Below are 27,534 nucleotides of genomic sequence, written 5' to 3'. Positions count from 1 at the left end.
CTCGCAATAGATAAGAAGTATTAGAAAGTTATCTATGGGGGTTCCCTTTTTGGTATGGCCCCCACATAACGGCCTCACTTACTTTATGGTATTTTATCCAAGATTAACTACATTGTCCAAACGGTCTTATTGGTATTTGCAGTTTAAAGTCGGACACGCTTAAATTCAGATATTTTATATGAAAATGTTTTCTTTATCCAATGGTGGAGGGCATTAAAATTTCGAACCCACCCAAACTTAATTTTTTTAATAGTTTTGCAACGTATTTTTTTGAGAACACAATATTAGTGTCGAATCGAATCTTAAATTTATAAGGAGTAGTTTTAGAACCTCAAACGATTCAAAATGTTCACCTATATACCCTCAGCCAATGTTCGATTATATACATATATTTTGACCTCTGTTATGATAATTCAAATTGTAGACCCTGTACGGAGTAGGTTCCGAAGTACTGGGCCAATATTGACCATTTCGTATTAAATAAATATGATATAAATATTGTAACGTGCCACGTTTGGACTATATTGGTAACTTCCTTCACTGTATATGAGGCATGTGATATTTTTTAGAAAACGTTAAAATGTGGGTAAGGTGACGTGTTCCATTAAATATTGGCATGGGAAAAATTAGAAGAAAATTGAACATTTATATCCAATTTTATCGAAATCATAAATTTAATATTCATCACAGATTTCTGGTTTAGTTATAGCAAGCGGTAAAGAATCGCTGACTTGATTCGCAATTTATGACAGATAAAAGTATTAAGAATTGTGGGTTAGGTACCAGAAGGGGTTAGCAGATATATATTATCTTCACAACAGATCTTGTGTTTTGTATGTGTAAAATTTGAAGAGAGTTGGATGCTTATTTCGCTTTCTTTGAGCGTTTTGTTTTTCAAAATCTTGACACTATGAGGGGGAGGTACCAGAAGAAATGATCCGATTTTTACCATATATATAACAAATCTTGTGTTAATGGAAATATTGTGATATACCAAATCTGAATGGAATCGGATGTTGTTTCGCGTTTTATAACAAATCTTATGTTGATAGAAATACAGAGATATACCGAGTCTGACTGGAATCGGAAGTTTATTTCACTCTTTATGAGCTTCATTGATATTGAAAATTTCGACCCTTTGTGGTGGAGGTACTAGAAGGAGTGGACTGATATATTCCATCTTCACAACAGACGTTGGATTACTAAAATATTGTCTTGTGTGCGATATGAACACAATCGGACACTTTCATCACATTTTACAAGAGATATTATTATTCAAAATGTTGACCCTTTGGGGCGGAGGTACTTGATGGAGTGGATCGATATTGTCCATTTTCGCACCCAATCTAGCTCTGCTGCAAATATCAGGATTTGTAAAGTGGGAGTCCTTTATCTTTCTGTGCAGTAAATATTCTTTTTGTAAATTGCGACCTTTTGTGGGTGAGGTACCAAAAGGAGTGAACCGATATTGCACATTTTCGAACTAGATCTAAATTTTATTATAATATTATGATGTACCAAGTTGGACCAAATCGAGTACTCTCTTCGAGAATTATCGTGCGCACCAGAGAGATAAACTCCAAATGTCCTGAAACGGACTTGGTCCAAAGAGACCTAGCGTCTAAAAGCGTTATTTCATAAAAATAACAATGCGTGGAAGTGTCGGTATATGTTTTTATCCATTTGAAATCTGATCATCAAAATACCGAATATGAGGTATGTACTGTTATTTGGGGGATAAACGAAAACCTGGACGTATATTAACACATTTTTGTAGGTAGATATTACAAACTTTAAATGTAAAATTCGTTAACGAATTTATACACCAAATATTGGTGGGCACCAACAAATGGGAGCAATGCTCAACAGTGACCTTTTCTGGCAGTCTTATGCCAAATTGGACAATATCTTAATATATCGAATTCCAGAGAAATCTATTGAAAATTTTTGCCTAATATCATTAATAATTAAATCTGGAGGTACCATTTTATGTGGAACTGTTTCCCATTACGCATTTCCGATACCAATTTTCAAAGATTCTTTTAAAAATTTGACTAAAATTATAAAAAAAAAATAAAACAAGTAAGCAAGGGGCCGACTATGTGATACCCTACAACACTACAATATGTTAGAAGCCCCCTTATGTCCGAATACATTTTGGAAGATTTCGCTTTTGAAATTATATCATAGAGAACGGCCGAGATATTACCCTTAGTGTTTTGACCAGGGATACTTGCCCAATATTTACGCACTCCGTAAATATTTTGCGATCATCTCCAAAAGCAAGAGGCCCCTCTGTACCTCCAAATTTTGACTCGTCTATGTGATTTGGTTGTCTACGACACTTGCCTATATTCATCAACGAAATCAACAAAAAAAAAAGCCAGAAGTTCGCCTTTGGTGTATTTCTGATATCGCCTGTAAGTAATGTTGGTATTTTTTCACACAAAAGTAGTGGTCCATTCTACCCGCTTTCCTAAATTTTAACTTCATGCGAGATTTCGTGTCCTTTGGTTTCTATTTGCGACCTTCTAACGGCTGCGAAATCAGGAACATTTTTAGTGGTTGGTCAACCCCTAAATATATTGCGGTCATCTTTGAAAACAATAGCTCTTCTGAGCCTAACCCTACCCTTGTGAAAATTTTCGTGAGGATCGAATGATAATTGCAATCTGTATATAATAACAACAACCCGTGTTGTAAGGTGAAAAAATTTTAAAAAATGTACATTTCAATATTATAAGTCAAATTGTAAAAATCGCATGCGATAAAAAATATGAAAAAATAAAAAAATGTCACAACATGCTACAAAATCTATAATAACACCATTATTGGCACATTTTTATGCGATTTTTTCAGATTTTATTCTCTTATGCCAAGAGGGCATTCTGAATTGACAAAATTTGTTAAAATCGGACGAGCCATCCTTCAGATATATGCATTCTAGCTAACATCCCTTCCATTGTATATTTACATTGTATATATTTCCCGATATATATCAGATATATTTACTATCGGCATCTACGTAACGGTCAGAATTGACCTCTTCATCTATTTGTGATTTCGCTGAGATTAAAAATAGTCGCGGTTTAATAAAAAATTTGACTTTAATTTAACATAAATGCTATGGTCTATTTCACCCACTAAATATTACCCGATGACCACCAAAATTGGAAGACTTCTGCCCAGCCCTAAGCTCTAGGGCCATGCTAACTTCCGCTTCGATTGGTCTATAATTGCGACCTGTAGAGCAACTGCAAAATCAGGAAAATTTCCAGTTTTTGGTCCATTCCAAAAGAAATAGGGTTCTATTCTGAACCTAGCCCCACCTCCATTCTAAATTTCGTGAAGATCGGGCCATAATTGCGACCTGTAGAGTGATTACAAATTAACATGGACAGACGGACGGATGGACATACATAGCTAGATCGACTCAGCTCGGCGAGATAGGAAGATTCATATATACTTTCCTATGTGGGAAACCAATATTTCGTGGTGTTACATAATTTTTGGACCAATCAAACTTATAATACCCTTAACAAATAGTGTTGTAGGGTATAAATGTTGAACTATAATATTGTAGACTATAAGAAAACGTGAACCTACAGGCAATTTTCTGCAAGAGGGACACCTAATCATTGCTATCATAACACACAGATTTAAAATAACACCGTTGAAAAAAGTAGCTCAAATTTATAATATACCGGATATTTGAGGATGCCGATACATGGAACCGTTATAATCACAAACAAAAACTGTTTTCTAAAGCTGATTAAGCAAATATATATAGTTTATAGCATATAATGTGACAATTTTTATTAGTTACAAACGGAATGACAATCTAAATATACCCACCGTAGTATGGTGGAGGATATACAAATTACGACAATGTGTGGACGACGTCACCGTTTGAGGATGAAATATCAAATATGGCTCTCTACCACACGAATGTTTCATTCTTCAAAGAAGATGTGTTTATTTTTTGGTCGGACTTTACATTTAATCACTCGAGAGTTAAGGGCAATTTTTGACATTCTCTTACTTTTTAAAATTTTCTCACTAATTTTCTGAAAATTTATTGACAAGAACAATTATAACTCTTAAAGCTTACATTTTTTGCATAATGTATACAATATTTATTTCCTCGTAGAATGTAAGTTTCTTAGTAATAAAGGATATATAATAATACATTTATTTGATTTTAGTCAGAATGAGGATTGAGGTGTAGCATACATTTGCAACTCATTGAGATGGCGCTAGATTCCAGTTACCTAGCTCATAAACTGCTCAACTTGAAACAGAAAATTGTAATTTGCTATCCACAAATGACCTTCGTAACGTCAAGCTGAAAACTTTGCGGCAACGGACTGATATTCTCAGAAATAAATTCTGCAGAAAAAGGTCATAAACTATTAACAAAATTTCGTTCATGTCAATGTCCAATCTTGGCAAATCAAATTAACATTTCATAACGAAAATAAAGCAGGAAAAATTGTTTATTTATTAAAGCGGTCCACTGACATTCTATTAAATATTAATTGTTTATACTTACCACATAATTCAGCATCATGACATTTGATGGTTCTGAAAGAAACACTTGTTTATTAATATGCATTTATAATTTATTAAATATTTCGAGAAATATTTTTGCAATGTATACAGAACTAAAGTAATAAAAATAAAGGCACAAATTTAAAAAATGCATTTAAGCATTATGATATTACATAAACTCTCTCTAAATATTTCAATAAAATTCAAAATTGCCATAATTTCATAATTGATGAAAAAATGGATAGCCAAATGTTTACTTTATTTCTTTGAATCTAATCCATTTTCGTTCAAAATATTTAAATGCAATTTCAAAATAAAATGAACAAAATATGTATTTATTATGGCATAGCCAACATTTAAATAAATCTATCAAAAATGTATTGAAAAGCTCCGGCATTACCTTCATCCAATATATTTATGTGTATATATGTATGTACATATAAAAAAAATTCTATTGAATGTTGCTGTTGTGATTTCAATCCATTCGCTTTGTTTCGGATGCGTTTCGTTTCAAGATGTGACAAGGATCATATGCTTGTGTTTAGTCCATTATCGAGAAATCTGGGTATTTGGGTTGAGCATAACCGATTGACGGATGTTCAGAGCAAAAAAAGGGTGTGCATTTGTGTGAGAGTGTATGTATGTGTTTGACACTCGTGCATAGCCAGATTTGAAATATTTTTCAACAATTGACTGCATATGTGTTCAAATATTATTACCAATATTAAGGGACAGCCAACCAAAAAAAAAAAAAAAAAAAAAATGAATTTTGGGTGCTTGGCATCACCAGCTGTGTTTCCTTTTTTTATTTTGGATGTAACACGGCATGGTCAAACAAAAAACCAATGGGGTTCTCAATATTTATGGTTTATGCTGTCATTTTGCTTTATTCCATAACTTGGACATGGACATCATTGTGAATAAATGTGGAGGAGTAATATTCGAGAGGGGAACATTTGTTCTTTGATGTCTTTAAGAGTAGCAAAAAATAGAATAGAAAATTTATGATTATTGATATACTTGGACTACAGCTTGGCCGAATTAGGGGTTATCTGTAAATATTGATTTCTTCACGAAAATTATCCAATTTTATACTCTATGTACAAGAAATTTTAAATTCATGAATATCTGTTCAGAATTTGGTATAGTTTCAACAAATAATGTCCTTCTATTGCATTTCATAATAATTATATGATGCAGTAAAACTGAAATATTTTCTTGACTAAACGAACTAATGCTTATTTTTATACCCTGTACCATCCTCCACTCCTCTACTGAGGGTATATTAGGTTTGTCATTCCGTTTGTAGCTCCTCGAAGTACTCATGTTAGACCCCACAAAGTATAGACAGGGTGAGATATAGATAACTGAAACCAACTACAGACTGCTGTCATTTCTAAGCTACTCGTCCGATAGCTGTTAAAATTATTCCAGTGACAGCTTATTTTATTGTTTACAAGAGCACAAAAGCATTTTGATGAGAATTTTCCAGAAAAAAAGTTATTCGTGATGGAATTCAAGCGTGATAGTGTGATTTTTTTATATTTGGCTGGATAACCACAAGTGGCTATCGTTACACCAATCCAATAATAATGTGAATAAATCTTTTGTGTCTCGTACCATCACTCGTTACCGTGATACTGGTAGCGTAGCCCGACGTCAAGGAAGTGGACGGAAGAAAACAGCAACATCGGCAGAAATGATTCGAAAAATAAAGAAGCGACCTGATCGAAACCCGCGTCGCAGTGGCCGAAAAATGGCTTGTGAGCAGAACATATCACAATATTCCATTCGGCAAATATTGGAAAATGAACTCGGGGTAAAGCCATTGAAATTCCAAAAAAGTGCAAGAACTTACACCGCAATAGAAGGAAAATAGTCTCAAAAGAGCTAAAGAGTTGCTTCGCTTGGCCGAAAGTGGTGAACTGCCGAATTTGTTTTCTCCGATGAGAAAACATTCGTTTTCTAGCAGTTTGTAAAGAAACACCTTGATCGTGATTGCTTGCCAAAGAGATCAGCTGAAAATGTGCACCTTTGGTTGGCCACCAGAACTCAAGCGCCGGCCATGGTGATGGTGTGGGCCGCCATAACAGCCGATGGTGCTTCTCCGCTCATATTAATCGACTGTGGCGTCAGTATAAATGCCAAATATTATCGCGAAAATATTATGGAGGGTGTATTAAAGCCTTGCAAACATTTTGACCGCAGACCTTGGACATTCCAACAGGACTCAGCACTATCGCACTCAGCACGCGCCACCCAAGAATGGTTACAAAATGAGGTCCCTCGCTTCGTTTCCAGCGCACAATGACCACCAAAATCTCCCAAGCAAGCAAGCGCTTTGCTGGGAATGGGACAAAATACCGCAGAGCAACATTCGGGCAGCATGTGACGATTTCATTGACCGTTTGAAGGCCATAAATCTAAAATTATTCCAAAATTTGATCCTATTTCCGACATTTTTGTGAAAATTATGGCGTTTGACTTTGTTGCAGTATTTTTAACTCACCCTGTGTATTCTGGATCAGCGTAAAATTCTAAATCGATTTATCGATGTCCGTCTGTCTGTTGTAACCTCAATATATATTTCATACGAATTAAGTTTGAAGGCTAACATTTTGCATAAATGCATAGTTTACCAGTAGGCAGGGCCATATCGGTCCAGGTTTTCTTATAGCCCCTATATGACGGTACCTCCCGATATTCTGTATTTTCATGATTTTTAACCAATTTTGTATTCCAATTTTTTGTATGTAACCAATTTTGTATTTCAAGTTCGTAATGGGTACTGCAGCCTATGACAAAAAATTTCGTATGCAGGTCCACGTCTTCGTATAGACCCCATATAAATGTACCTCCGGATATTCGATATTTTAATGATTTTAGCGACATTATTCACCGGAAACATTTCAAATTTCGTACTGGAAGATCTTAATGGGTACTTCAAACTATGGCAGAAAAACATTTCCTATGCAGGTCCACATCTTCGCATAGGCCCCATATAACGGACCTCCCGGTATCCGATATTTTCATGATTTTTGCCACATTATTCCCCGGAATAGTAACAAATTTCGTATAGGATGATCTTAATGGATAAAACAATCTATGGCAAAACACTTCGTATGCAGGTCACGTCTTAGCATAGCTCCCATATGACGGTACCTCCTGATACTCTGTATTTTCATGATTTTTGCGACATTATTCACCGGAATTGTAACAAATTTCGTGTATAAAGTTCGTAATGGGTACTACAGTGTATGACAAAAAATTTCGTTTGGAAGTTCACGTTTTCGTATAGGCCCCATATAACGGTACCTCCCGATATTCGTTATTTTCATGATTTTAGCGACATTATGTATTGGAATTATTCCAAATTTCGTATTTGAAGTTCGTAATGGGTAAGTAGGTTCACGTCTTCGTATAGCCACCGTATAACGGTTTCATTTAAGCGATAGTTTTCGATTTTTTTTTAATTTTTTTTCAAGTCCCTTCCAAATGATGGAGGGTATTAAAACTTCGACCCTGCCGAACTTAGCTGCTTTTTAACTTATTATTTTCTACATTTCAAACCCTGTATTTATTCCTTCAATGCACGTTGATCTGACTATTTACTCAAGCTCTTCACCGGCAAATTATCACTGAAGTATTCCAGAATGAAAATTCTTTCTCCTCCCCATTAATCATTGCTGCTTGTCATCGTTTTCGTCCTTGGTTTCATCCATCATTGCTTAACTATTTCCCTCCATATATGTGTTTGGGTTTTGTTTGGATTCTTCTGCTTTTGTTGAGTGTTTGTGACTTCTTTGGCAGGACGCGACTTTATCTTCAAGTGCATTCATTCCCAACCAACACCACCAGCACTACCACTAGGCCGTAATTAAGTTGCACGCATTAATCATTCGTTTGTTCTTTAATTTTGAGTGTGTCAGAAAGGGGGCCATGCAGAGAATATGGAAATTTTGTCTGACTTGGAAAAACCAAATGAAATCCTTAATTGTGTCATTGTTTTTTTTTTTTTTTTTTTTTTTTTTTTTGTGAGAGTGAGGTGTTTTCCTCCCCACATGCCACACAGCCAGGTGGTGTTGAGTGTTTTTTTTTTTTCTTTTTCTATGTAAGCATTTTAACACCATTTTAACTTCAAACCACTTTCATTTACTTAAATTTCCACTTGTTGGCTGCAGAGTTGTTGTTCACACATACACACACACACACAACGATCGCCTTTTTCCATATTTTAGTTTTCGCCCTTCACATCCACTGACCCCGATTTTTGTTAGATCTTCATTTTGTGTGACTTTTAGTTCCTTTGCTGGAGCTTTTAAATTCTTGTTATTTATAACAGCTGCTAAGTGTTATGAGAGGGTAAAGCATGTTGCGGGAAAAGTGTGTGCGTGTCTGGGTCGGTGTTAAAATATCGTTTAACGACTCACACACAGGTGGTATTGCTTTTAGCCATTAAAAATTCTGTTACAAATAGTGTTAAATTGTTGACACCAAATATATATACTTTTTTATATTCCTGACGTATTGAACAAGAAAGTGTTTTGGGTTTGAGCAATTATAATGGACGACGAAGAGGAAAATGTTTTGGATTTAGAATTGTTTGAATGGTGCAATAGAAGGAATGTTTATTGTTGTCTGAGTGGGGGGTTATATACGTAATCAGAAATATGGGTTATAACAATATCGGACAGCAAAGTCTTTCCTTCGTCATGAAATTGCTAGCGGAAGAGAAGCTCATATCCACCAAAATCTCATTAAAAGGTCCGCAATTGATAAAGTATGGGAGGCTAAAAAAGAAGACGGGTCACTGGAAAACAAAAAACGGCATCACCACCCTCAAAAGCTTTAGCTAACCGAAACCAAAAGTTTTCAATGTAGCTGGTTCTTAATTTAAAATTTCCTCATTTTAGGAAAATGTACGTGGGCAAAATATTTTGATGTCAAAATACGAATAAACATTCGTTGAATAATCGAGTAAATGCAGGGTGAGATAAAAATAACAGCAGCAAAGTCAAACGCCATAATTTTTACATTTTTTTCTTTTAATTGTTTTAAATATTTAATGAAAGCAAAAAATGTCGGAAATTGTATCAAATTTTAGAATAAGTTTAGATTTGTTTGAATTGGTCAACTTTGGCACGAATTATGGCCTTCAAACGGCCAATGAAACTGTCACACGCTGCCCGAATGTTGCTCTGCGGTATTTTGATCCATTCCCGGATCCATTCCCGAGTGAGGTGATCGACACTCGGGTATTTTTTAGTGCCAACTTTGCTTTCCAAAAATACTCCAGACACAATAGTCCAATGGATTGGTAACCGGAGATTTTGGTGGACATTGTGCGCTGGAAAGGAAGTGAGGAACCTCATTTTGTAACCATTTTTGGGTGGCGCGTGCTGAGTCTTAAATACACCTCCACCTGATGCCACGGTCGATTAATACAAGCGGAGAGCGACCATCGGCTATTAAGGTGCCCCACACTATCACCATGGCTGGCGCTTAAGTCCTGGTGGCCAACCGAAGGTGCATATTTTCAGCTGACCTCTTTGGCAAGTAAATACGATCATTTTGTATTGTTTTCTCATCAGAGAAAACCAAATTCGGCAGTTCACAACTTTCGGCCAAGCGAAGCAAATCTTAAGCTCTTTTGAGTCTATTTTCTTTTTGTGGCGGTGTAAGTTCATGCACTTTTTGGAATTTCAATGGCTTTACACGAGCTCATTTTTCAATATTTGCCGAATGGATTATTGCAATATATTCAGCTCATGAGTCATTTTTCGACCACTGCGATGGGGGTTTGGATCATGTCGCTCCTTTACTTTTTTAACCATTTCTGCTGATGTTGCTGTTTTCTTCCGTCCACTTCCGTGACGTCGGTCTACGCTACCAGTATCACGGTAATGAGCGATGGTACGAGACACAAAACATTTATTCACATTTAAATGCTGACACTTAAATGCTAACGATAGCCACTTGTGGGTTTTCAGCCAAATGTAAAGAAATCACACTATCACGCGTGAATTTCATCACGAATAACTTTTTTTTGGAAAATTCTCACCAAAATGCTTTTGTACGCTGGTAAACAATACTATGAGCTGTTACTGGAATAATTTTAACAGCTGTCGGACGAGTGGCTTAGAAGTGACAGCAATCTGAAGTTGGTTGCAGCTTTTTCATCTCACACTGTATTGTCAAACAAATATTTTATTCTCATTTTTTATTTATTTTTAAAACTTATGTTTCCCCCATCCTAGATAGCAGCGTAGACCTTTCCCATTTTGTAGTCTTTTTCGTGGTTTGCGGATCTTTATAAATTATTTAATGATTTATGATTATCTCTATTCAATCAGATTGTAAAAATTGAACTTTCTTCCCTTTTTGTTGCGCAAGTGTTATCATTACGTGTTATTATCGTTCATCCTTTAAAGTAAAGCAATCCCTCTCAATTGCGTTTTTGTTTGTTATTTACTATTTTAATATTCATATACTTTAAAGTTTACTTCTGACATACAACTACTTTCACATAAGTTTCTTTTGAAATTCCAACAATGTTAACAAACAATTCTCTTCCATTCTTTAAACATCCTACATGTTTGCTCTACTCCTACTTCAATTTTATTAAGGACTCTTAAAGTATTTTATGTGTACAGCATCTTCAAAAAAAAGATGACAAAGAAAAGCGTTTACTTTTATTGACATACACACACACACACATAAAATAGTAAAGTTCCTTCACTTCATCATTCGTTCACAACAAATATTTCCTGAAATTTATATCTTTGTCGTGGATTTAATATTCATAAATAAAACAACAGTCAGTCACTTTGCCAAACAACGACAATTCTTTGAAAATAAATCCAATTCTCTTTATAAAAATCTTCGGTGCTACCGCCAACGATGTCAACCTCGCCGACCCACATACCCATGCCCACACCGCTGCTCGGCAATGCACACATACATAAATATGTATTTACATTGTCAAAGTATTCTGTCATGTGTACAACAAATATCCCCAGGAAATCTAATAATTTCTCTATCTGTTCTCTTATAAAAAAATCATGTTAAAGACGACGAAGATGACGAGGAGGAACAAAAGCAAAAAAACACAGCTCAGTAGCAGCTGTGGAAGTATATCATATTCGTATGAAAATAGGTTAAGTATGTAAACAGTGATATTTACTGCAAATGGTAAATATAAGAAAAAGAGAAGAACGACAAAATAAAAAGAAAGAAATCCGACAAAATTGTTGGGCCACCAAATGGACTCAAACTGTAAAAACATGTAATAATGGCAAGAGATGGCAAGAACGACATTCATATGCCCTAAAACTTTGGATTTTTGTAGCCGAGTCGATGAGTTATGATTTTAAAAACATCCGCATGTTCGTCATCAGTAGTTCGAAATTGTAATAAAAATAATACCAATAACAAAATAAGGGTCTTGGTATTACATTTGTTAAAATTTTAACCTGCTGACAAACTTATCACTTCCATAACATAAATAATAGAATAACATCATCGTTGCACATAGGAAATAATTCTCAATAACTTTGTTTCACTTCCCAGTAAACCATTTTTTGAGGTCCCAATTTTTGGACGTTTCCCTAATTTCAATTTGGTAATCTCAAAATTTTCTTATTTTAATCCGAATTAAATTTTTTTTTGAGTTTTGCCTTGTTAAGGCGAAGATCATATGTTTTTATGATTTAAATCATAAAAACATATAATGTTCGCCTTAACAAGGCAAAACTCAAAAATTCAGACGAGCCTGGCTGTGAGATTTGAACCGCGGACCTCGGTGTGCAGCCAACTAGAAGTTGCCGTCTCTACGTTCAGAGCCATTAACCCGTCTTCCTAAAGCAGCACTAAAACAAGTGTATGCATTGGAAACAATGTAGTTGTTGTGGACAAAAAATCCATCACTACAAAAACAAAACTTTGCTGTGAAAAAGATCTGCCAATAGAACTTGAGTCAGACCTGGAGAGTTTCTAGTGTATAATTCGCATATGTTAATTTGCAATAAGTTCGAAATATATACTACTTTCCAGAGAACATCCCTTGTAAGCCATCATCCACACCAAATATGCCTGATGAGCCGCTTAACCAACGGCGAAACGCGTCGCATAGTGGTGAGTGTGTGATAGTGTCTATCTGGCTTTCCTTTTCACTGCAAGTTCCTGATCATTAAGCTCGTCTCGAAAGAGAAAACAAACACATAAATTTTTTTTTTTTTTTTGAAAATATCCCCATTTCTTACGAAAATAAGTGCAGAAATTCTACCATAGAAAAATATGGAGAATAGTTCAGAATTTTTAAGGCGTATCTGGTTAACGCTTTATTTTTCTCTAGTTTATTATTGAAATATTTCCCATTTTGCGACTTTAAATGAGCCATACCTAACCGATTCAAATTTCAAGCGAAAGTAACTAAAATGTATCAATGGCAAAATTGTCAGAAAAGAAATGTATACAAAAAGTACTGAATATACTTATATTTTACTGTTAGGGCTAGAATTGTGAAATGTGGCGAAAGCGACACTCCTGGAATGGAATGGTCAAAGACGGAGGGGTATAACAAATTTTCTACGGTAAAGTTAATAATTAACAAATTAAAAAGTAGTAAGTTCGGCCGGGCCGAACTTTGAATACCCTCCACCATTTGGCAGGAATTTGGAAATTTTTAGAAAATAAATCATTAAAACATTCTGTTAAAATTTTAAAAATACCAAATATAGCCGTTATATTGAGGTGAATACGACGTAGGCCTACATAGGCATTGTTTGTCATAAGCCATTACAATATTCAAATTAGAAACTTGAAAAAAACGGTGAATAATGTAGCTAAAATCATCAAAATATCGTATATAGGGAGAAACCGTTATATCGGAGCTGTGCGAAGACCTGGACCTGCATAGACAATTTTCTGTCACAGGCTGTAGCATCCATTACGAACTATATGAAAACGCGAACCTACATGGCCCATTCACGAACTTAACCTGCCTACTGGAAAACTAAACATGTGTGCCTAATTTTAGCCATCTATCTCAATTCATTCGAAAGATAGCGTGATTACAACAGACAGACGGACAGACGACAGGTAGACGGATATCGCTAAATCGACTTAGAATTTTACGCTGATCAAGAATATATATACTTTGTTGGGTCTGACATGAGTATTTCGAGGAGTTACAAATGGAATGACAAAGTTACTATACCCTCCATAGTATGGTGGAGGGTATAAAAAGAAAGAAGGGTGTTGGCTTTTTTGTTCGGGATATCATGGTATTTTGTTGTTGCAAAATGGTCAGGCTTAATTCCTTTATTGTAGTTTTTTTTTTTTTTAAACAACGTTCGTTTATTAGTGGAGAACGATGGTAATGTTTACCAGGGGGTACCATCGTTCTCCACTAATAAACAAACGTTGTCTTTATAAAAACAACAATATAGGGATTAAGCCTGACCATTTTGGAACAACAAGATAATTTTTAATTTAATAAATAATGTCGTTAAATGGGGACTGTACAAAGACGTGGAGCTGCATAAGGAGTTGTTTTTTTACTATAGTGCCCATTAAGATCTTGAAATACGATTTTTTTTTTGGAAAAAAGTACTGAATTACTGAAGCAATTAATTTCGTAAAATTTCTGATTTTTCTAAGAAATAGGATTGATATAAGGAAGTGGTTTTGAAAATGTGTCCTAAGTATAAGAATTGTACTAAATGGTACTGAATTTGGTACGAATTGGTTTTAAGTGAAAGGATGGAGATGGAAATTTAAAAATTTTGGTATTGAGATTACTGTTGGTTGGGGGCTGAAAAAGTAATTGAATTGAATTTGGTGTAGGAATAGAACTGAACGAAAAACTTCAGCTACAAGGGTCACTGTGGGTTGAGGCATGGACAGTTTTTGGAAATGGATGTATATTGTGTGCGGTCAATATATCATCCTTTTTGGACACGAAGTCATTTTTGGTTCGAAGTCATTTATATTGAAGCTAAAATATTCTGGCTCAATTTAAAAGATACCCATAGTGTGAAGGAGCGTATCTAGAATATTAAATTCCAAAACAACAGTTAGTATGATTTTTATACCCCCCACACCACAGTATGGAGGGGATATTAAGTTTTTCAGTTTTTTTTGTAATACCTCGACATATAAATTTAAGACCCCACAAAGAAAGAATACACATATTCTTGATGAAGATAAAATTCTATGTCGATTTAGCGATGTCCGTCCGTCTGTGAAAATCACTCTAGCTTCCGAACGAAATGAAGTAGGTTGATAAAATTTTAAAATTTTACTAAAAGGGAAATTATGTCTGCAGGGCTTTTGGTATTGGAAATATGTAGGTCCGCATTTTGGTATAGCCTCACATAATGGTACCTCCCGATATACGGTATTTTGATCATTTTAGCGACATTATTCACTGAAATTATTTAAAATTTGGTATTTGAAGATCGTAATAAATACTACAGCCAATGACAGACAAATCTCTGTGCAGGTCCACGTTTTGGTATAGCATTCATATAACGCTACGTCCCGATATTCGGTATTCTGACGATTTTAGCGACATTATTTACCGGAAATTACAGCCTAACAGCGAAAATTGTCTGTGCAGGTCAACGTTTTGGTGTAGCTCCGGTTTTTTTTTACTAAAAGTATAATATTTGTAAGGCATAAGTGCTTATTATTAAACATAATAATATGAGTCGAATTTTCAAATTGTTAGTTAAATATCGAAACAAATAATACTTTTCACTTGCAATATTAAAAAAACCAGAATATTAAAAAAGAGAATATTTGGTGACCTGTATAGACAATGCGAACTCCAAATAATAATTTTTGTATATTTCCTTTGAAAAATGTTCCTAAAATCGTCAAATATACCAAATATCTAGAGTAAATATTATATGTGGAGTACATTAAAACGTGGACCAATACTGGAACCAGAAACTCCAAAACTACAGCAATTTCAATCAAAGACAACGACTAAAACACTCAAAACACGGCACATCTGGCTGTACCGTTATATGATACCGAGCTGTACGATCACTATCGAAAATTCTACGAACCTCAAATGCATCTGGCAAGCCTTAATTCCTTTGGAAGCTAGAGTTATTTCAAATGACAGACATAGACATGGCTAAATCGACATAGAAATTCATATTCCTAATAATATACAAGATTTGTAGGATTGACAAATATTGATTTCGAGGAGTTACAAACGAAATGTCAAACTTAATATAACCAATGTGAAGAATATAAAAAGGTGGTAAGGTCTACCAAGCATAATCATCTTAATCATCACAACTTAAAATAAATCCCAAAATGTGTTTTTTTTTTTTTGTCGTAAATTGCGGTTGAACCCTTTGAACCGTTTATTTGAACGTCTCAAAACATAAAATTCCAATCAATAGTCCAATTTGTTAAAAAAAACCAAAAACCAAACCAAATCTATATGAACTGATCTTGGCACTCTGAGACCACAAAATGTCAACATTACGGAAAATTTTAGAATTTAGAAAATTAAGAATTTTTCAGCTGAAGAAGTAAATGAGAACTACAAAAACCAAATTATATTTTGGACAAGGCTTTTGAAAAATATTGTAAAATAATTCAAAATATCTAAAATCCGCCTATATCGTAATATGAGGCTATATTTGATACTATATATGAGAAAAGAAGATATGTTTATAAGAGTTACAAACGCTTCGATGAAAATAAAATTATTGTTGCAAAGAACCTAACTAAAAATTATAACAAACCAGCAATTTAGAAAATAAAATAGAGAACCTTTATTCGGAAACATATAATGACATACATTTCATACATTGACACACGAATGCCTGGCGAAACATAACGTAGATAGTCCAATACTTCTGCACATATTTTCACATTCATCCATCTATTACAATGAGAACTGAGACAACCTTCGGTGGTGGCAATGCAATATCTTGTGGTTGGGTTATGAACTAAATTTGAAGTTTTGTAACACACACATACACACATATACCCGTATCAACGTGTTTATGTGTGGGCGTCTTTTACATAACCCAAATTCCATTGTACACTGTAACAATACGTGTTTTCCTGAAACGTTTTGATGTCAAATCGCCCAACAAATATAAAAAACATATTTATATACCTTTACTGTTTGCCTAAACCAAAGGAAGTTATATGTACGTTCTGTTTGTTATAACCAACGAAAACGACAAAAAAAAAACGAAGGGATATAATCAACATGACATGGCTTACCGTCAAATGGCTTTTCGTAACGAGAAAAATATGTTTTATTGGATGAAATAAAGTAGTCGTTGTTCAAATATAAAATTACTCCTTTTTAAGGCCCACATCGGCAAAGGCAAGCAAAACAAACAAATAAAAGGGCAAATCACACAGTATTTCCAAGATGACAAATTGTTTGGAAAAACATAATCTATAAATCAAAAATTCTCTATCATTCATCATGGTGATAGAAAGTCGGCATTGATATTCCCATCAATATTTCGGGGTCTTAAAAACAAAGAAACAAATGATGAAGGAAGAAAGTTCAATTTTTACAATCTGATCCAACAGAGATTATCATAAATCATTCAATAATTTAAAATTATCTGCAAACAAGGGGAAAGAGTACAAGGTGTGAAAGGTCTACATTGTTATATAGGATAAGGGGACAATGAAGTTTTACAATATTATAAAAATATAAGATATCGTTTAACCTAAAAGACTTAGAGTCATCTCAATCATTTATTTTAAATACTATCAAAAAGGTTGATAGTGGATCAGATTTTAGTCAATGTTATTTCTTCAATAAATAGTATTTCTTAAAGACAACTGAAAGGTTTGTTAATTCATTTCTGCCTAGACTAAGGAATTATCTAAATTGCAATCGAAGGAATTATCTAAATTGTCGCAGTCAAAAAGTATACTGTAGAGTGAATAACAGTTGTACTTTTTAACAGTTGTATTTTTAGCCACACTCTTGTTTAATATGAAAGAGTACTATTCGTGAGTAAAATCGTACTTTACTAGCTTCTTAGGAGAGTACGATGTTACCTAGAGTGAAATCTAGCGGAAAAATAAATTTGTTTTTCTTGATTTGTGTGTGTGTGATGTTGCTTTGGAATGTGGGTGTCAAATTTCTTTTTCCTTCGTTTGCGTCTGTGGGCTGAAAATATCCACGAGGACCCACAGTCGCTCTTATTCGAGTGGTTTAGAAAAATAAAGTATACTCTACATACTTTTTCTACTCGCGGAAATACTCACTCTTTAATCGAATTTGGGAGAGTATTTCATAGTTCTGGTTGATATATGACAGAATTAGCAAGGGTCCGTTACTTTGTCAACAAAATGTCCACCTTAATTGTAAATTCGTTCCGACAATTCGTGTTAGGCCTTTTTAGTAATCAAAGTTCATAATTTTTTCAGTTTGACAAAATTGTTATGTTCTATTCAAGTTTTTGCTTTTTCGGAAGGTATAAAAGGAAATTTTTTACCTTTTACGTCAAACAGTCTTCAAAATGCTCAATTTACGGTGGGGGTATTAGTAAAACTATTGCGCAATAGACCCAAATCCAAGTTTTCTGTCCAAAAAATTTCAACGTCCCCATATGCAAGCCCTACAAACCAACAGTGACCTCAGTATCAAATTTCAGAATTTTAGCCCTATCCCTTCACACAAATTTAGTAGCATTTAGTACAATCTACTATCCATTCATATCCATCCATATCTATCCAATTTGAAAAGCTTCAACCAGATACCAACAGAAACTCAATATCAAATTTCGGGATTCCAGCTTATCACTCAATACAAAATGTAGTGACATATAGTACGCATATCCAAAACAATCTACATCTCATCATCCTAGACATCAACAGTGATCCAAAATTTGTTCCAATTAAGTACTTTTCGGACAATTATGGCACGCATTTGCAAAGCCTACACCAGAGAGATCTCGTGTCAAATTTGAGGATTTCAGCTCTAGTCCTTCACCCAGTACCAAATTTGGTACTAATTTCGTACAGTAATATAACACGTTCTCAAAACACCATCCATATCTCAATCCCAGATACCAACAGAGACCTCAATCTTAAATTTGAGGATTCCAGCTATATTCCTTCACCCATTACTGAATTTAGTACCAATTAGTACATTTATAGCATATACTTCCAAACCCACTACATATCTCAATTCCAGATACCATCTGATTCCTCAATATCAAATTTGAGGATTCCAGCACAATACCAAATTCAGTATCATTTAGTACTTTTCGTACAAATACAGCACGCATTTCCGAACTACCGCCAGATTTCAAAAGAAGATAATGTCAGTAATCTAAATCGCAATATTTGATGTCTATAGCTCCACTCAATACCAAACGTAGTACCATAAGGTACTTCTCGTACAATTATAGTACACATTTCTGAAATCACCTCCACATGCCCAGGTCACAAATACCGTATATTAGTTTTCAAGCACTATTTTTCCCCCAATACCGAATTGTACCAAATATAGTACTATTTAGTACTTTTCGAACAATTATAGTAGACATTTTAAAAACCACCACCATATCTAAATCCCAGATACCAACAGAGACCTCAATATCATCACAGATATCATCAGTAATATAAACATTTTATCAGAATTCTATTTCTATCCATTCACCTAATATAGTACTATTCAGTATTTCTCGTAGAATTATAGTACGCATTTCCAAACCATATGCATACGCATCAAGATTGACCTTCTTGCACAATTTCAAGAATCTAGCTTCAGCCGTTTCTTCTGAGCGTTGATTCTCAGTCAGTCAGTTATTTCACTACTCTTGTATATACAGGGTGAGATAAAAAAACTGCAACAAAGTCGAATTCCATAATTTTTACATTTTTTTTTAATTTTAGAATTAGTTTAGATTTGTTCGAATTGATAACCTTTAGCACGAATTATGGCATTCAAACGGCCAATGAAACCGTCTCACGCCGACCGACTGTTGTTTTGCGGTATTTTGGCCCATTCCTGGAGAAGAGATACCTTGCTTTAAATGATCGAAATATTGGAATTTTTTTATTGCCGACCTTGTTTTCCAAAATACTAAAGTCCAAAGGATTGATATACGGAGATTTTGGTGGCCATTGTGCCCTGGAAATGAAGCGAGGAACTTCATTTTGTAACCATTCTTGGATGGCGCGTGGTGAGTGCGATGGTGCTGAGTCCTGTTGGAATGTCCAGGTCTGCGGACCAAGGTTTTTGCGTGCCCAAGGCTTTAATACACCCTCCTGAATATTTTCGCGATAATATTCGGCATTTATTCTTATGTCACGGTCGATTAATACGAGCGGAGAGCGACCATCGGCTGTTAAGGCGGCCCAAACCATCACCATGGCCGGCGCTTGAGTTCTAGTGGCCAACCGAAGCGGTACATTTTCAGTTGATCTCTTGGGATAATCGATAATTTTGTTTGTTTACAAACTGCGGGACAACGAATGCTTTTTAATCGGAGAAAACCAAATTCGGCAGTTCACCACTTCCTTCGAAGCGAAGCAACTCTTTAGCTCTGTTGAGTTACGGTGTAAGTTCTTGCACTTTTTGGAATTTCAATGCCTTTACCCCGAGCTCATTTTTCAATATTTGCCGAATGCAATATTGCGATATGTTCAGCATTCATTTTTCGGCCACTGCGACGCTGGTTTCGATCAAGTCTCTTCTTTACTTTTCGAACCATTTCTGCTGATGTTGCTGTTTTCTTCCGTCCACTTCCTTGACGTCGGGCTACGCTACCAGTATCACGGTAACGAGCGATGGTACGAAACACAAAAGATTTGTTCACATTTACATGCTGGAGTGCTCTAACGATAGCCACTTGCGGCTTTCCACTCATATATAAAGAAATCACACTATCACGCTTAAATTCCATCACGAATAACTTTTTTTCTGGAAAATTCTCATCAAAATGATTTTGTACGCTTGTAAACGATATAATGAACTGTCACTGGAATAATTTAAATAGCTGTCGGACGAATGGCTTGGAAATGGAGGATGCTTAATGTGCAGAATCAGGACTAAAGGGGTACTATGTTGATGTAAAGTTTAAGGAAAGATCATCACTCCACTGTCATATTTGTGAGTTCGAATTATTAATATTCGCTTGCCTTTTGGGAGAGGGGGTTGGTGGGGAAGAATAGAGCCTATGTTTACTACAAATACTATGATGTGCGAAATTTCGATCTAATCGGTTAATATGCGATAAATGATTTTTTGATATTTTTCCTTTTTGTTTGGAAATGTGGGGGATGCGTGGAGAACAGGTGCATACAGTATAAAATGCTCGGAATAATTAACAAATTTATGTAAGGAATTTAGTGTTTTTTTAGTTTCAATGTTTTTTAAATCTTTTACAGGAAAATCTAATGCAAATGTTCCTTCAACAAATGCTCATCAAATATCACTTATTGGAAATTTAAAAAAAAAAAAAAAAATATTACAAGTTTTAAAATATTTGACATTATTTCGGAAATTGTAATACAGCACTTAAAAATTCTACTTTATTTAAAACAAAATCCCATTCTGTGTCAAATGATATGTTTTGCTCAATGCCGAAATGAAATTTAACTTTATAATTGCATTTCGAAAATTGCGATGCTATTAAATGTTATTTTAGCCGAAAATTATTATTTCATATTTTCAGCAAATATTACATTGTGCCAGTACTCTACTCTACTCCTCCAATGGGGGGATATTCAATAAATGTTTGAATAAAATAATCTGCAACATTGCTGAACATAAACAAATTTCCAAATATTTAATATGATTTAAATCCCACTTCGTTATTTTTATCGTTATTATTGCAATTGCATTTAGTTTCGAATATTGTATACATTAAATAACGGATATACCCAGCAAAGCGTTTACGAACATTTAGAATTTTACGGTGCAAAAGGAGGTGGAGAAATATTTTCAGTTCAGGAAGTTTTGTGTTCTCAGGTCTATTTTAATAAAAGGGTAAAGTTATTGACTGGCAGATTGACTGACTGATTTAACGATTCATCAACGCCCGGGCAAAACGGCTGAAGCTAGAATGAAATTTTGGGTGAGGTCTACTCTTGGTCCGAAGGGCTCAGATATGGCTGGGTTTTCGAAAATTCGTACTAGAACGGTACGAAAAGTATTAAAAGGTACTAAAAATGATACATTTGTACTTGAAAAAGCAGTAGAGCTAAAACTCTTATATTTGAAATGAGGGTCACTGATGGAGTGCGTGGTAGATGTACCAAAGGGTTTTCGAAAATTCGCACAGTACGAAAAGTGCTAAATGTACGAAAAGTACTAAAATGTACTATATTTGGAACCATTTCGTATCATGCGAACGGTGAGAGCTAAAAACTTAAAATTTGGTAGGAGAATCAAGGTTGATGAGTAGTGTCAATATAAGAAGGTAGTTTTGGAAGTGTGTACTCATGTATACGTAAAGTACTAAACGGTAGTAAATTTAGTACAATTTGAATTTGAACGGCTGGAGCTGGAATCCTGATATTTGAAATTAACATTACTGGCGGAGTGTAGAATCGGGATATCGAGAAAGTTTTTGAAAGGTACTAAATTTAGTGCAATTTCGATTTGGGTGAACCGATAGAGCTGGAATTCTGGAATTTAGAAACAAGATGACTAGTACATTCTAGGACTTAGGAATGTTGGTAGTTTTGGAAATTTGTACTTATGTGTACTAAATTTGGTACAATTTACATTTTGAGTTGAAATCCTGAAATTTGTAAATAATATTTCTACTGGACTGTATGATGAGGTAGGTAATATGGGTTTGGGTGAATCTACAGAGCTGGTATCCTGAAAATTGGAAGACAAAATTGCTGTCGGAGTGTAGGATTGGAATATATAGGTAGTTTTGGAAATTTTTACTTATATGTACTAAAATATACTAAATTTGGTACAATTTGGATGTAGGTGAACCAAAAAATGTAATCAAGATTACTCTTGGAATATAGTATCGGGTTATGTAGGGAGTATTGGAAATTCGTACTTATGTGTACTGAGTACTACTAAATTTGGTAGAATTTAAAATCTTGGGAGAACCAATAGATTTGGAATCCTGAAATTTGGAAATTTTAATAATTCCATTTGTCTGTATAATGCAGGTAGTTTAAAAAATTGTACTTAAGTGTAATAAATGATACTAAATTGGTACAATTTTGATTTAGGTGAACCGAAAGAGCTGGAATCGTAAAATTAGAAATTGGGATTACTGTGGGAGTGTAGTATTGGGGTATGTACGAAGCTCTGGAAATTCGTACTTATGTATACTAAATGTGGCACAATTTGCATTTGGGTGAACCGATAGGGCTGGAATTCTTAAAATGGGCTGGAATTCTTAAAATTCTTATTATATATAATTAAAGAGCTGAAATCCTGAAATTTGATATTAAGGTCACTCTTGGTATCCAAAGTTGAGATATGGACGTGGTTTTGAAAATGTGCATTATAATTGTACAAAAAGTACAAAATTACTAAATGGTACTATAATAGGTATTGGGTGAGATAAAATCATGAAATTCGATATTTCGATTACTGATGGTATCTGTGTTTGAAATTTGGAGGTGGTTTAGAAATGCATCCTATATTTGTTCGAAAATTACTAAATAGTACTAAATTTGGTATTGAGGTTGAACTGGTGTTGAGATATGGAGGTGTATATCATTCTTCGAAAAGTAATAAATAGTACTAACTTTGGATATTTGTTGATGCCAAGAATGCAGAGACGTAGATTATTTTGGATATGCGCAATAAATTTGGTACTGGTTGAAGGGATAGATCTGAAATTTAAAACTGAGGTCATGTTGAAATAGTTCTGGAAATAAATATTGGATGTGGGTCCATTGTGCAGTGGTTTTACTAATATATTCTCGTAAACCTCAAAAAAAAAGATTTAGAAGACTTTTGGTATAAAAGGTAGCCATTTTCCTATTTTCGAAAAATTAATAAAAATGAATAATAAACTTTGAAATTCTGAAAATTTAGTACGATCAATAATGTTTAATTATAAACATTTTGTGACATTTCACAAATTTTAAATTTTGAGTACTAAAAAGGGCTAATCTGAACTGTTACAACGAATCTAAAATTTAAGGGCGGAATTTTCGCTTACTATGTAGCGGGCACTTGCTAATGAAGAATAAGCAACTTGGTTAGGTGTTGGTTATACACCAAATATAACAAATATAAAAATCTTTACTTTTGGTCAGTTTCTGAAATTATAAATCGATACTCGAGAGTTGGTGGAATATCGTTTAGATTCTGACGTTTCTATAAAGTCGAAAAAAATATTGTATAACATTGAAGAAGCAGAATCTCATCGCATTATTCTAGAATATGTTCTTTGTTTTCCAACAATTTTTTATTTGAACCAAAATTGTTCGCTGGGTAATCTCATCTAAATATGTAGTGGAATATAAAAACAATAATTGGCATATATTGTATATGAACTATATACTCGTACATATAAAACTACAAAACATATTCGCATTCTCTGCAATGAAATATCGCGCCCACCCATTGTTTGCATATTTAGTTGAGCACATAGCCAACAACATTTAATACAATTTTACTAATCCATTCATATTGATTAATTTTTTGGCATTGTTGTTTTATCTTTGTTCCTCTATTTTGCTTTTATATTATATATGTATATTTAAATTTTAAAAATTTAAATAGTTTCGTAGATTTTTTTTTCATTTTACGAAATCTATTTTGAGCTTTTTTGAAATCTATTATTTTTGAGGTTATTAAGTGGAAATAGTTTCGAGTTGGAGTTTTAGTGAGATTTTTGTGAGACTTTAATTCATAGAAAAAATGGGTTCTTCCAAATCATAAAAGATATAAAGACTGTAAAACAAAGGGTATTAAAATCGCAAGATGTAAATACAATGTAAAACAGTATATAAAATACAAAAATTTAAGCCTATAATGTTAATTCCAACTTCAAAAAATATTTTTTTTAATTTTAGAGTAGCGGGCTTTTTTCTATAATACGTATTAGGAAAAGTTTGAAAATTTTAAATTTATACTCAACTTTTCTATCACAGATTTAAAAATGTTCCTTTTCATATGTTAATGAAGAGTCCAGCTTTTTCCATAGCAAATGAATCCAATAACCACAGCACAGTAAAAATTACATTTACAATTCCCCATTCTTTTTTCATTACCAGCCTTAACCGAACAAATGTTATCGGATTGTTTTTGCTGACGGGCGTAATTATAACAAATAGATTTGTTGATACATGCCAATTATTTGCTTAATTAGATTTGGGTATAGCAACAAATTTAAGCTATTTAATGTAGTTTGTGATTGTCACTAATTGGTTGCAAAAAGGTGGCAAATTAAATGACTTCCAATTCCAAATATGGGTAATTTTAATGTTGACAATTTCAATGAAAGCTGTAATATTTCAAATATTTACTACAACATTTTGGTTTACGATATGATAATGTTTACCTCTAATTATTCGCCTGTGCACGGAGGGACATGTAAAAATTCGACAAGGGAAATGCGATAAAATACTTCCATATTAAATATAGCGGATTGAGAGGTTAAAAAATCATTGTAACAGAGAATTCTATGCACCATATGCAATTTTTAAACCATCTTACATAACAACGCAAGTTTGCAATGTTCGTTCTAAAGAATTAAAATATAAATATCCTTGATAAAAAATACAGGTTAAAGAACAGTAAGTCTGCCGAGTACAATGCACCATTATCATATTTTTTTTATTTTTTATAAGATATAAATTAAAAACAGCAAATATGAAAAATATAATCCAAAAATAAAATAGATTACCTGCCTTTTCGCAGAGAGGTAAACACTAGCATATCGTAAACCAAAGTGTTCTAGTGAATACTTAACACATTACAGTCCTGTCCACACATAATTAGTATTGAATTGGACAACAAATTGCAACAATCTGTTATTGCTTATTAGGACTACCTTAAATTGTATCCAGAAACCCACAAAAATACCAATATGCTGGTTATACAAACCTATTTAAATATCTGTCTAAATTCATCAAAATGTCAAAATCGTGAAAATACTGAATATCTGTTGGTAATTATATATGGGGGCTATAAACACTAATACACTTATTTACACAATATTTCTTCAGATTTCCAAGTGCATATTGAGAACTTAAAACATTGGATTACTCACAAACGCATTAAAAAACGTGGCTAAAATAATCAAAACACCGAATATCAGGAGGTACCTTTATACGGGGATAAACGATACAGTGGACTTATGTCGACCATTCTCTTTCAGGGAATAAAGTGCCCGAAAAAGCATATCGAAACATACCGAATATACGAAGGCTTGGACCTGTATGAGCAATTTTCTGTCATAGGATGTAGGAACTTCAAATTACCGATTTGAAACATTTCTGGTGAAAATTGCGACACAAGTCATCAAAATACCGAATATCTAGAGGTACAGTTATATGAGGACCAGACCAAAACATAGACCATGTTTGGACCAAATATTATTGGCCCATTTATCAAAAGAGTTCAAGGAGAGGTGGGCCAAAAACTTTGTATAATCATGACGTCACACACGTGTTTCGTCGTTAAACCCATATTTAGTCATAAGTCTGAGGCTTTGCACCGATAAAATCCATCTTCGCATGAGATTTAAATTTTAAAAATATAGTTTTTTAACCGTTTACATGGAAAAAAGAACTGAACAAATGGAATGGGAAAGCTATTCAAATAAAAAGTTGCAGAAATGTTCAAGATCAACCCGAATGTTCCCTTCTACCTATAGATAGAGTGAGATGCTAATGTCCATCAAATGCTCTGAAACAGAATTTATTCCAAGAAGACAAAGGCTCTAAAAGCGGTATTTCGATGAGGAACATTTAAACTTGTATGTAATTGACCTTAATCTGTTTTTAAAGAAGAGGTTGAGGTATCTTAAAAATGTTAACAAGTCCTCATTGGTACCATGTTAAATGTTTTTGAGATAAAGTTGATATATAAAAAAATAGAATTTTTTCTCAACTTAAAGAAATTTGAATTTTAAATACGCAAAACAGGGAAAAATCGAATTTGGCAAAGATTTGTCATTTTTGTACAACATTTTTTTATAAAGGCACAATTTCTTAAGTAGTGGATATATTGAAACAAAATTTCTTACTTTTAACACATTGATACATTTTCTTTACCTTACATTGTGCGACAAAATTATTATTTTTTTTTTAATAATTACAGGAAAACCCCAGCAGATTACGAAAGTAGAGCTAAAAATTGAAGACATGTGTATTGGCGTTTTGAAAGTTTATGTCGCATAGTATTCTAAATATAGGGGGTAAGTCTAACACCACCATCCCCCTCTTTCACATTTTTTTTTAAATTTTTTTATTAAGATTCCTTGAAATCTGTTGATTTTAGGTATGAAGTGCTTTGGCCAGACTTGCAGATAAAAACTATTTTTGTCGAAAATTTTAATCCTCAAGCAAGCCAAAAAATATTCTCTTCGGCCCTTTTTTTAAAAAATATGGTTGAAAACTCTCTTAAAATGGTATTCTGGCAATTCAAAGTATTCTAAAACATTTATTTCCGTAAAATTTTACTACAGACGTCAAAAGTCTAGATCTTACCAAAATTCCAAGAATTCATATACATGATGAGATAAAAAAAAAAACAAAAAAAAACTAAAAGCATAATTTTATATTAAACAAAAAATATTGAATGAAAACAAAAATATCGGAAATAGCATCAAATTTTAGTTGTTCGAATTGGTCACCTTTGGCACGACCAATTGGTCACCTTCAAACAGCCAATGAAACCGTCACACACTGCCCGAATGTTACCCTGCGGTATTTTGGTCCATTCCCGGCGAAGCGCTTGCTTGAGGTGATCGACCCTTTGATATTTTTTAGTGCCAACCTTGCTTTCCAAAATACTTCAGACACAATAGTCCAACG

At 33.9% G+C, this 27,534-nt stretch overlaps 1 protein-coding gene across 1 annotated transcript in view; it reads right to left on the bottom strand.

The window, feature by feature from the left end:
* The window catches only part of LOC101889529 (uncharacterized), a 156,743-nt gene that overhangs the window by 55,206 nt on the left and 74,003 nt on the right, over window positions 1-27,534 (bottom strand). Inside the window, exon 2 of the mRNA XM_059121230.1 lies at window positions 4,553-4,584. The gene's annotated coding sequence lies outside the window, so the exon portion shown is untranslated. The remainder of the gene's footprint in view (window positions 1-4,552; window positions 4,585-27,534) is intronic.

The sequence above is a fragment of the Musca domestica genome, unplaced genomic scaffold, assembly GCF_030504385.1.
Source record: "Musca domestica strain aabys unplaced genomic scaffold, Musca_domestica.polishedcontigs.V.1.1 19, whole genome shotgun sequence".
In the NCBI taxonomy this organism is placed as follows: Eukaryota; Metazoa; Arthropoda; class Insecta; order Diptera; family Muscidae; genus Musca; species Musca domestica.
Note: the sequence above shows the minus strand (reverse complement) of the source record. Positions and strands in the feature narration are given on the sequence as shown.